We start from the raw sequence: 11,567 nt of genomic DNA, 5'->3' as shown, positions 1-11,567 counted from the left end.
GTGTCATAGCGGTATTTGTTACTCTGATGACTAATAGGCCTTGAAACTGAGAGGAGCACTTCACTCTTGCCCTAAGCAGAGGCATTTTACTGAAAAGGGAAACAAGAATGGGAAGAGCAGAGACATTTTGATGCCACTGAGATTTGTTTTTTTGAGACTAAACTTCAATAGAGGTCCATCTTGCTTTACTCTATATGCAGTTGGAACCTGATAAGATTTTCATCTCAATAGTTCTCAAACCTTGGGTCCCAGACAAATAGAGAACAGAGTCTCGAGGTACACTGTTACCACTTGTTTCTTCATTGAATAGAAACAGAAAAGACAAAACAAACCAAGATGTACTGGCGAAGATGAGGGGACATTAAATATCCTTAAGGCTTGTAATTTTCATGTGATTCCATCCAATGTTATTTTAAACCACACAAAGGTCATTTCAATCCATTTACAAATTATACTTGTTAGAGTACAAATTCTTTTCTCTATCAATAAGATACTTAAAATAAAGTAATAATTATTATTGTATATATTGTAAGAAAATTATTATTATTCCTTAAGACTGCTCTTTGGAATAATGCACTTAGACAATAGACTGTGTTTTATATAAAGTAATCATTTTAATATTTTCATAGTTCCTAAATAACAATATTCTAAAAATATTACTGTTTTTAAATTGAAGTATAGTTGCTGTACAATATGATATGTTACTGGTGTACAATATAGCGATTCACAATTTTTAAAGGTTATACTCCACTTATAGTTGTTATAAAATATTGGCTATATTCCCCGTGTTGTACAACATATCCTTGTAGCTTATTTTATACCTATTGGTTTGTACCTCTTATTCCCCTACACCTCTGTTAACCCTCCCCCCTTCCCTCTCTCCACTGGTAACCACTAGTTTGTTCTCTATATCTGTAGGTCTGCTTCTTTTTTGTTATATTCACTAGTTTGCTATGTTTTTTAGATTCCACATATAAGTGAGATCACACAGTATTTGTCCTCCTCTGTCTGACTTATTTCACTTAGCATAATGCCCTCCAAGTCCATCCATGTTGCTGCAAATGGCAGAATTTCATTCTTTTTAATGGCTGAATAGAATTCCATTATATATATATATATATATACCACATCTTTACCCATTCATCAGTTGATGGACACTTAGGTTGTGTCTGTATCTTTGCAAATCATGCTGCTATGGACATTGAGATGCATGTGTCTTTTCAAATTAGTGGGGTTTTTTGTTTGTTTGTTTGTTTCAGATATATACCCAGGAGTGGAATTGCTGGATCACAGTTTCGTTTTTAGTTTTTTGAGAAACCTCCATACTGTGGAGGTTGGAAAAGACAAATTACATTCCAACCAACAGTGTACAAGGTTTCCCGTTTCTCCACACCCTCACCATTTCTTGTTTGTGTTGTTTTTGATGATGGCCATTCTGACAAATGTGAGGGAAAGGCAGCAGAGCTTATCTTCAGGAGCCCCACAGGGCTGGGGGAAAGGAAGACATCCCTCTTAAAGGACGCACACAAAATCTCACATTCATGGAGACCCAGGGCAAAAGCAGTAATTTGATAGGAGCCTGGGTCAGACCTACCTGCGGGTCTTGGAGGGTCTCCTGGAGAGGCAAGGGGCTGGCTGCAGCTCGCGTTGGGGACATACACACAGGCGGCCGCCTCACTTGGGAGCTCCTTTCAGCTGAGACACTGGAGCAGCCGTCATCGTGGGCGCCTCCTTGTCGCTCATTAGCACCGAGACCTAGCCCTGTCCAACAGCCTGTAGGGCCAGTGCTGAAACGCCTCAGGCCAAATAACCAGTAGGGTGGGAATACAGCCCCACCCACCAGCAGACAGGCTGCCTAAAGACTTCCTGAGCCCACGGCTGCCTCTAGACACGCCCCTAGACACAGCCCTGTCCACCAGAGAGCCAAGACCCAGCTCCACCCGCCAGTGGGCAGGCACCAGCCCTTCCTGACAGGTAGCCTGTACAAGCCTCTAGACCAGCCTCAGCCACTAGGAGGCCGGCACCAGATGCAAGAAAACCACAATCTTGCAGCCTGCAGATCTAACCACAGAAGGTCAGGCCCTATCCTGGGACCAGCTGGGCCCAGTCCTTGCCCACTAGCAGGCCAATGCAAGCGTTAGGACACCTGGGACCCCAAACCCAACTGTCAGAAATTGGTGTCCCCACCAGCAATCTGATACCAGCTTTTGATCTTTGGGCTCTGCAGCCAGACTCCAGGATCCTGCTCTGCCTGCCAGGAGTAACCTCAGGACTTGGCTTCACCCACCTGCGGGCGGGCAACAGGCCCAGAGGCTTCTGAACCCTGACTCCACCCACTAGTGAGCCAGCACCAGCTCCAGGGGCCCCTGGGCTTCTGCAGACAGCTGCCTTGTGATCAGGCCCTGCTAACCAGCAGCCAGCAGCATAGGCACAAAGTGGAGATAGGCAATCTTCCCGAGAAAGATATTAACTTCTAATACATCGAAGTATCTCTTTCTGAAATAAAATGTGTAATATATGTTATAAAATAACAACTCCAACAATAAATGTATTTTTTAGTTCACTATGGCACAGAGAACACATAGGGTTCAATCAAAGAATAGAGGAGTGTACTACAAAAGCCTGTTATCAGATAAACAGAGTCTCAGTGTTTATTGACAAGGAGAGGCATGGGTAAATTAGAGGGCATGCAGGAAAGGAGGAATGAGATTTGAAATTTCTCATGTTTTATAAAGACATTAGAGTTTTGATCCTAATACTTTAGAAGATTGATTTGGGTAGAAGTTTCTCTCCATTGTATCACATCATAATATTAAATGACTGCAAGGGCCATACAGCGTATCAAAAACATTTGGATTAGGCTAGGTATTAAATAATACAAAGTGCTAATCCTTTGCATAAAGACTTTCACATCTGTTATCTGCACTTAGATTCATAGTCAGCCCACTGAACATGAACTAGGGGGTCATTTTATATAGCAATATGGAAAAAATAGTTCATTTAAATAAATAATAATAACAATAAGAAGGAATACTCATATAATACTAATTTATATCAAGTACTACTCTAAGATCTTTTCTATACATTGACAAATTCAATTTGTAAAATAACCTACAAAGTAGATACTCTTTTATCCCCATTTTAGAGATGAGCACAGAGCAGATGCGTAATTGGTCCCAGGTCACATAGCTATTAAGTAGTGTAGTCAGGATTGGATTAGAACCCATACAGCCTGGTTCAAAGGTCCAATTCCATTTATATTGATCTTACTCATTGATTTTGACTTTATAATAGTTTTCCCTTCAAATAATTAATGAGTTGTCCTTTTTTAAAAAAATATTAATTTAAATAAAATTTTATTTATGTCTGACTCTTACCAACTTTTTCTTAGAGACTCAGTAGCAGAACCAAAACATGATTGCTAAGACTTGTATTCCTTAAGTGTAACTTGATATCACAAATGAAATCACTAGAATGTAGGCAGCCACCTCTGTTCAAAAGACAGATCTACTGAACTTAATAAAATATGTTTCTGTATTATCATACATCTTCTTGTTAAATATCAAATTATCTTTAATTTTATAAGACCAATTGTAGGCAAATAATAGCTTAACTTCAAATTATAATGTTAAGAAAAGGAAAAAAAGCAGAAGATTATGACACAGATATTTCAGCAAAACAGATTATTTATATAACACTATCTCTTCTATGTCTCAATTAAGTGCCCCACTTATGATGTGTGTGATTAGATATTTAAGCAATGAAAACTGATTATGGAAATGCAGTGCTTCCTCATACCTGTCAAAACGTAACCATTCAAGATTCATAGGCAATATCTGAGTTTATATCTTTATTCTATATTTAATTTTTTTGGATTTTTGCTTAATTCATCCCATATTTGCCTTTTCCCCACCTTAGCACAGAGTTATAGTGAGAGCTAACAGCACCTTGAGCAGCTGATGATAGAATAGCTCAAGCTGCTTTTTGATCTCTGATTAGTATAGGATCCCTAGATGAGAAATTAAATTAGAGTTAGACTAAAAGAAATTGTATTCTAGGTAAATAAAAGCTTACACTATACCACAATATTGCAACCTGTCTATACCTCGGAAAACAGAAGAACTAGAAACAATTCCAAATGACCAATAAGTTGAGAATTTACCATTTGTTAGTTAAAATTACCAAAGAATTGTACTTTGTACTCAAGAGACTTTGTGCTAAATATAGTAGCTGTGAATATCAAATCAAGTAAAGATGCATTGCTTATTTATATTTGGACCCATCAACTGGCACAGGATTACATGTGATCCATCATCATTTAAAACCATTGTTTTATTATATAAGTTTCAGGTTTACAGCATTAAAATTCAACATCTGTACACACTACAAAATGATCACCACTCCAAGTCCAGTTACCAAACCATTTTAAGTGTTAGATAATCAATAGTATTTTTATCATATTGAAATGCAACGTCTGTCTAATTCTAAAAAGAGGCAGTCATACACCTGTAAGTGTTTAAACTGATAGTGTTTACTGGTCTATAATGAGGCTGTGCAAATAGAAAGTGTCACCTGTGATAAATAATAAATTCATATTAGTTGAAATATAAGAAAACACTCTATGCTGGTAAGAATGATTAAATTTGAAATACTGGGGTGACTATGAAATGTGAATTCTCTATCCATTTTTGCAACCCATATTATCCCTAATTTTGACTTTTTGTCTAACTGGGAAAATTAGAGTTTCTATCATTTTTTAAATTTCTGGCAGTTTTCTATAGGACAAATATGCGAATTTCATAGTAATTTAAGTACATATCACCAATGTTAATAAAAACAAAAAATTAAAACTCAATTCAGAAAAATCTGTTTTTTAGATACTCTTTGACAGAATCCAGGTTTTTTGTTTTGGGGGGTTTTTTTTTGGGTTTTTTTGCGGTACGCGGGCCTCTCACTGTTGTGGCCTCCCGGATGCTCAGCAGCCATAGCTCACGGGACCAGCCGCTCTGCGGCATGTGGGATCTTCCCAGACCGGAGCACGAACTCGTGTCCCCTGAATCGGCAGGCGGACTCTCAACCACTGCGCCACCAGGGGAGACCCTCGTTTTTGTTTTTGTCCACAGCCAACCAATTAGAAATAATTACATGATGATCTTAGAGATAACTGGATTCCTCCTTGGAACATTGTTATTCTTTTTTCATATTTCTTAGTTATAAGCTCCGTGCCTCCAGGATTTTTAAAACTCGGTATTTTAATGATCGTGGATTAAAACCACAGCTATTTGGCACACAGAGAAGGTTTAATGCATTGTAGGAGGTACCATCAGCATGAACAGCATGGGTGAGCTTTATTAAAGTACTTTTGCCACAATTTGCCTATAAAACTCAAGCTATTCTTAAACATTAGGCCTAATGTAGGTTGCTTTCTAGAAGTGGAATTCTTTGCAAAATTTCACAGTGCAAGTCTCTGCCCTGGGCATGTCAATGGATTTAAAACAAACAAAAGAAATAGGAACAACAACAACGAAAAAACCCTCTTATTGTTTTAAACATTCTAATATTCTTCCTGTCTATATTTTCCATTTTTTCATAAATATATGTTGCTGCATTTAAATGGAGACAAATTATATTTTTAAAAAACGTGTTACTAAATTACATGCTTTTGTCCTGCAGCATGTGTTCGATCCAAGCTTCATACAATTTTTCAGTTTTAGCTTACATCTGGTATTCTACATTTGATAACCCCATTTTGCCATAATTAAGTCTGGTTTTAGGAGATTCTTAAAAAGTTAGGTGATAGCACTAGATAATAAACAGATTGGACCCAAGTGATTTATGATAAACTTTTAGATTGATCTGGTTCTTGAAGTCAGATTGAGTCTTACATGTTCATCAGACTGAAATTATCCTGAATTTACCACGTTAGCTTTCTATATGGTATAGATTCTCACAGCATTAAAGAAGCAGGTTGTTCTTTAACATTGTACATTTTCTGATAAAGCTTTTGGATGGGTGCTTAATGTAGGATATGGGAAAAAAAGTAAGGAAATAGAAAATCAGAGAAAGAGGATTAATTGTGTCAATTCACCTTTCTATCTACCTTTATATAGAGTTCACGGAGCATGAAATGAGGGGGTGTCTGATTTGTCCTTGTGGATACCTGCTGGAAAGCATTGTGTATTCAAGGATTGATTTTTGAATTTGCAGTAAAGAGGTTAAAAAGGAAGAACTGAAATAAAATGGTAGCATGAGGCACTTAGATAAAATTTAAAGAAGAATTTTACAATCATATTTAAGTAAGTTTTTAACTTTGTAAAGCTGAAAGGTAAATTACTAATCCACATCTCTCCCAGCCTAACCAAAGAAGATGGGAGTGCAGAGTATTAGAAAATCTATTGCCAAGAACAAGTGGGGTTTGGAAGCAGTCTGTCGTCCTATGCTCTAGAACAAAGAACCTACGGCGTAACAGAACTGAGATGCAATGGGAAGTATTGGCCTCAGGTTAGTAGATTCTGTCTAAAGTTTCCCCACTTCCTTGGTTCAAATATCATAATCTGTATGCTGGTCAAAGAACAAGAGCCCTTCCACATTTTTTCTCTTGTCATTTACCTTATTTCCTAGTGCGGGACCGTATTCTGATATTTTTCATCTTTATTGGGACATTCCTGTAATCAACACAAACTTAAATTTGGTTCTAAATAATGCTGTCCAAATGCTGAAATGATACAACCTTTTCCCTTTACCCAACCCTGAACTCTTACCTATAAAAGTGGTTCCTCTAAATGCCTGAAGCCAACCTGTTTGGAATTTTTGGTTTCCTTTTTTGTTTTTAGTTTCTCTTATCCTTTTGGATCTTAGTTTCCTTCCAGAACAGAAGAGGTCACCTGTCCCACTCTGGTGTTTCTCCTTTTCCTTTTGCTTACTTTTCCCTCAAGTCACCATTCCCCTGTGGATTTTCAGTACTCTATGTCTGACACCAGCCTACCTACAGTGAGAAACAGTAATTATGAAATCTTATTGTGATTATTTTCTTTTCCGGGGAGGTTATTAAAGGATAGTGATCTTACATTTGTGCCTTCTCATCAATAAAAAAGCAACAAGCCTCTACTGGTCAGTTCTATATGAAGAATAAAATAGTATGCTTTTTTTTATTCTTAGTCTCCCTAAGCAAGATAAAGTAGTAAGCTAACAATAATTGGAAACCCAACACTACTCTTAGGTGTAAAATAATAGCGAGAATTAAGTCCGCTCCCTGGGGTAAGCTGGTAAGAAGGAATAGGGGGAAAGAATACTGTGTTAATTACTGATTTGCCATCCCAGGAACACTAACCATAGTACATATGTTACCTGTTTACATGATATCTTGAGGCCTGACCCAACCTTTTTGACTTTTCCTAGAAGAGTGGTATTGGAAAATTTCCAGTGTCATTTACACATAATTGAAAAAGAGTCCAGATGTTGAATCCAGCACTAACATATTAATTTTTAAAAAAATTTTATTGGAGTAGAGTTGCTTTACAATGTTGTGATAGTTACTGCTGTACAGCAAAGTGAATCAGCTGTACGTATACATATATCCCCTATTTTTTTTTTTTTTTTTTTTTTTGCGGTACGTGGGCCTCTCACTGTTGTGGCCTCTCCCATTGCGGAGCACAGGCTCTGGATGCGCAGGCTCAGTGGCCATGGCTTACGGGCCTAGCTGCTCCACCGCATGTGGGATCTTCCTGGACCGGGGCATGAACCCGTGTCCTTCGCATCGGCAGGCGGACTCTCAACCACTGCACCACCAGGGAAGCCCTATCCCCTATTTTTAAAATTTCCTTCCCATTTAGGTCATCACAGATCATGGAATAGAGTTCCTTGTGCTATACAGTAGGTTCTCATTTAGTCATCTGTTTTATACATGGTAGTGTATATATGTCAATCCCAATTTCCCAATCCCTCCCACCCTCCCAAAGGTATGGTAGCCATACCTTTGTCCTCTACATCTATGTCTCTTTTTTTTTTTTTTTTTTTTTTTTTTGCGGTACACGGGCCTCTCACTGTTGTGGCCTCTCCCGTTGCGGAGCACAGGCTCTGGACGCACAGGCTCAGCGGCCATGGCTCACGGGCCCAGCCGCTCGACGGCATGTGGGATCTTCCCAGACCAGGGCAAGAACCCACGTCCCCTGTATCGGCAGGCGGATACATCTATGTCTCTATTTCTGCCTTGCAAATAAGTTCATCTGTATCATTTTTCTAGATTCCACATATAAGTGATATTATACAATATTTGTTTTTCTCTCTCTGGCTTACTTCACTCTGTATGACAGGGTCTAGGTCCATCCACGTCTCTGCAAATGCCACAATTTCATTCCTTTTTATGGCTGAGTAATATTCCATTGTATATATGTACCACATCTTCTTTATCCATTCCTCTGTTGATGGACATTTAGGTTCCTTCCATGTCTTGGCTATTGTAAATAGTACTGCAGTGAGCATTGGGGTGCATGTATATTTTTGAATTATGGTTTCCTAAAGGTATATGCCCAAGAGCGGGATTGCTGGGTCATATGCCAGTTCTAATTTTAGTTTTTTAAGGAACTTCCGTATTGTTCTCCATAGTGACTGTACCAATTTACATTCTCACCAACAATGTAGGGGGTTCCCTTTTCTCCACACCCTCACCAGCATATATTGTTTACAGATTTTTTGATGATGGCCATTCTGACCAGTGTGAGGTGATAATAATTAGTGATGTTGATTATCTTTTCATGTGTTTGTTGACCACTGTATGTCTTCTTTGGAGAAATGTCTATTTAGGTCTTCTGCCCATTTTTGGATTGCGTTGCTTGTTTTTTTTGATATTGAGATGCATGAGCTGTTTGTATATTTTGGAAATTAATCCCTTGTCAGTTGCTTCGTTTGCAAATATTTTCTCCCATTCTGAGGGTTGTCTTTTTGTTTTGTTTATGGTTTCTTTTGCTGTGCAAAAGTTTTTAAGAGTAATTAGGTCCTATTGTTTTATCTTTATTTTTATTTTCATTACTCTAGGAGGTGGGTCAAAAAAGATCTTGCTGCAATTTATGTCAGAGTGTTCTGCCTATGTTTTCCTCTAAGAGTTTTATAGTGTCTAGCCTTACATTTAGGTCTTTAATCCATTTTGAGTTTGTATTTGTGTATGGTATTAGGGAGTATTCTAATTTCATTCTTTTACATGTAGCTGTCCAGTTTTCCCAGCACCACTTATTGAAGAGACTGTCTTTTCTCCATTGTATATTCTTGCCTCCTTTGTCATAGATTAGGTGACCATAGGTGTGTGGCTTTACCTCTGGGCTGTCTGTCGTGTTGCATTGATCTATATTTCTATTTTTGTGCCAGTACCATACTGTCTTGATTACTCTAGCTTTATAGTATAGTCTGAAGTCAGGGAGCCTGGTTCCTCCAGCTCCATTTTTCTTTCTCAAGGTTGTTTTGGCTATTTTGGGGTCTTTGTGTTTCCATATAAATTGTAAATTTTTTTGTTCTAATTCTGTGAAAAATGTCCTTGGTAATTTGCTAGGGATTACATTGAATCTGTAGATTGCTTTGGGTAGTGTACTCATTTGCACAATATTGATTCTTCCAATCCAAGAACATGGTATATCTTTCTATCTCTTTGTGTCATCTTTGATTTCTTTCATCAGCATCTTATAATTTTCTGAATACAGCTCTTTCTCCTCCTTAGTTAGGTTTATTCCTAGGTATTTTTTTTCTTTTTGTTGCCGTGGTGAATGGGATTGTTTTCTTAATTTCTCTTTCTGATCTTTCACTGTTAGTGTATAGGAATGCAAGAGATTTCTGCGCATTAATTTTGTATCCTGCAACTTTACCAAATTCATTGATTAGCTCTAGTAGTTTTCTGGTGACCTCTTTAGGATTTTCTGTGTATAGAATCCATATTCATTTAGAAGAATATGGGACCATAGAGACAGCTGAGCAAAGTTACAATTTTCATGAATTTCTTTTGTAGGTGGCAGACTGTGCAAATGCACTGCCCTCTTTTCAGCCACAAAACCTTCTTAAAAGTACACAGAAGGAATAAATTCATAACAGCAAAGAGAGTGAATAGGAGTGACTATTATAGAATAGGATTTTTTAAACTTCTAGAAAATATAAACCAGAAGCTACTGCATGGATGCTAAAGAGGTAGGGCCATGTGACTGTTGGTGAGAACCCAGCAGAGGATCGAGGTTCTAAAATTAGCATGTATATGCAGTGAAATGAAGGTCTGTCTATGAATTAACTGGATTACTCAGGGACAGTGACATTAGAATGAAATTCAATGTGAGCATGCTAGTGATGAACAATATTTGCCTAAGCAAAATATTAAAGTTATCCTCAAATTTCAGAGCCAAAGTATAGACATAGATTTAACTGTGATCAAGGCTATAATGTAACATTAATTACCTTGACAATGTAAGCTTAAAAAGAATAAAGACAGTATATGGAAAGGGGGAAGAAAAGGGAAAGAATTTTAGAGACACTATCATTCTCATATTCAAAACAAGGATGTCAATAAATACTTCAAAGTGACTAAAAGAATACATAAAAATGCAATTATAATATTTAAAGTTAAGTAAGCAATAAGTACCAATAAAATAATAATATAACTATCAAACACTGAGAAGATGAGAGGGCAAAGAAAGAGGAGGTAAAATGAGATAAATCATTAGCTTTATAAGAGCAGTCAAGAAGTATTGCCTGAAGTTGATGAAATAAAAAAATTAACATAAAAATGGTTCTGAAGAACCTAGGGGCAGGACAGGAATAAAGATGCAGACATGGAGAATGGACTTGAGGACATGGGGAGGGGGAAGGGTGAGCTGGGACGAAGTGAGAGAGTGGCATGGACTTATATATACTGCCAAATGTAAAATAGATCGCTAGTGGGAAGCAGCCGCATAGCACAGAGAGATCAGCTCAGTGCTTTGTGACCACCTAGAAGGGTGGGATAGGAAGGGTGGGAGGGAGACACAAGAGGGAGGAGATATGGGGATGTATGTATATGTATAGCTGATTCACTTTGTTATACAGCAGAAACTAACACACCATTGTAAAGCAATTATACTCCAGTAAAGATATTTAAAAAATTAACATTAAACAGCATTATCTGTAAATATGGAAGAAATCACTGAAAGAAACTAAAACACAAAGACTGTTAGAATTTTGCCTCAGGATAGGAGCACTGCAGTTGGAAAAGGTGGTCTTAAAGACATGATCTTAACCACAAACTCTTCTAGAATATTTGGTTGATATTCATTACATTTATTATGACAAACTAACAAAATCAGATTTATTTAACTCCTAATTTAGGTTTGACTCTAACATTTATTCTTCCTAAGCCACAGTTTTCTCAGGTCAAAATGAGCTAATGAAGGTAAACTGCTTAGCATGATGCCTCTTATCTAAAAAATAAAACACTTTTCATTAATATGGTTCTTCCCTTTATTAACATCATTTTCATTTTCTTGGGTGGCAAAGTGGTTGGTAGAGAGGAAGAGAATAAGTAATAAACGATGTGGTTATATATTCACATTATCATAACT

Source organism: Orcinus orca, chromosome 7 (assembly GCF_937001465.1).
Source record: "Orcinus orca chromosome 7, mOrcOrc1.1, whole genome shotgun sequence".
Taxonomy (NCBI): domain Eukaryota; kingdom Metazoa; phylum Chordata; class Mammalia; order Artiodactyla; family Delphinidae; genus Orcinus; species Orcinus orca.
Note: the sequence above shows the minus strand (reverse complement) of the source record.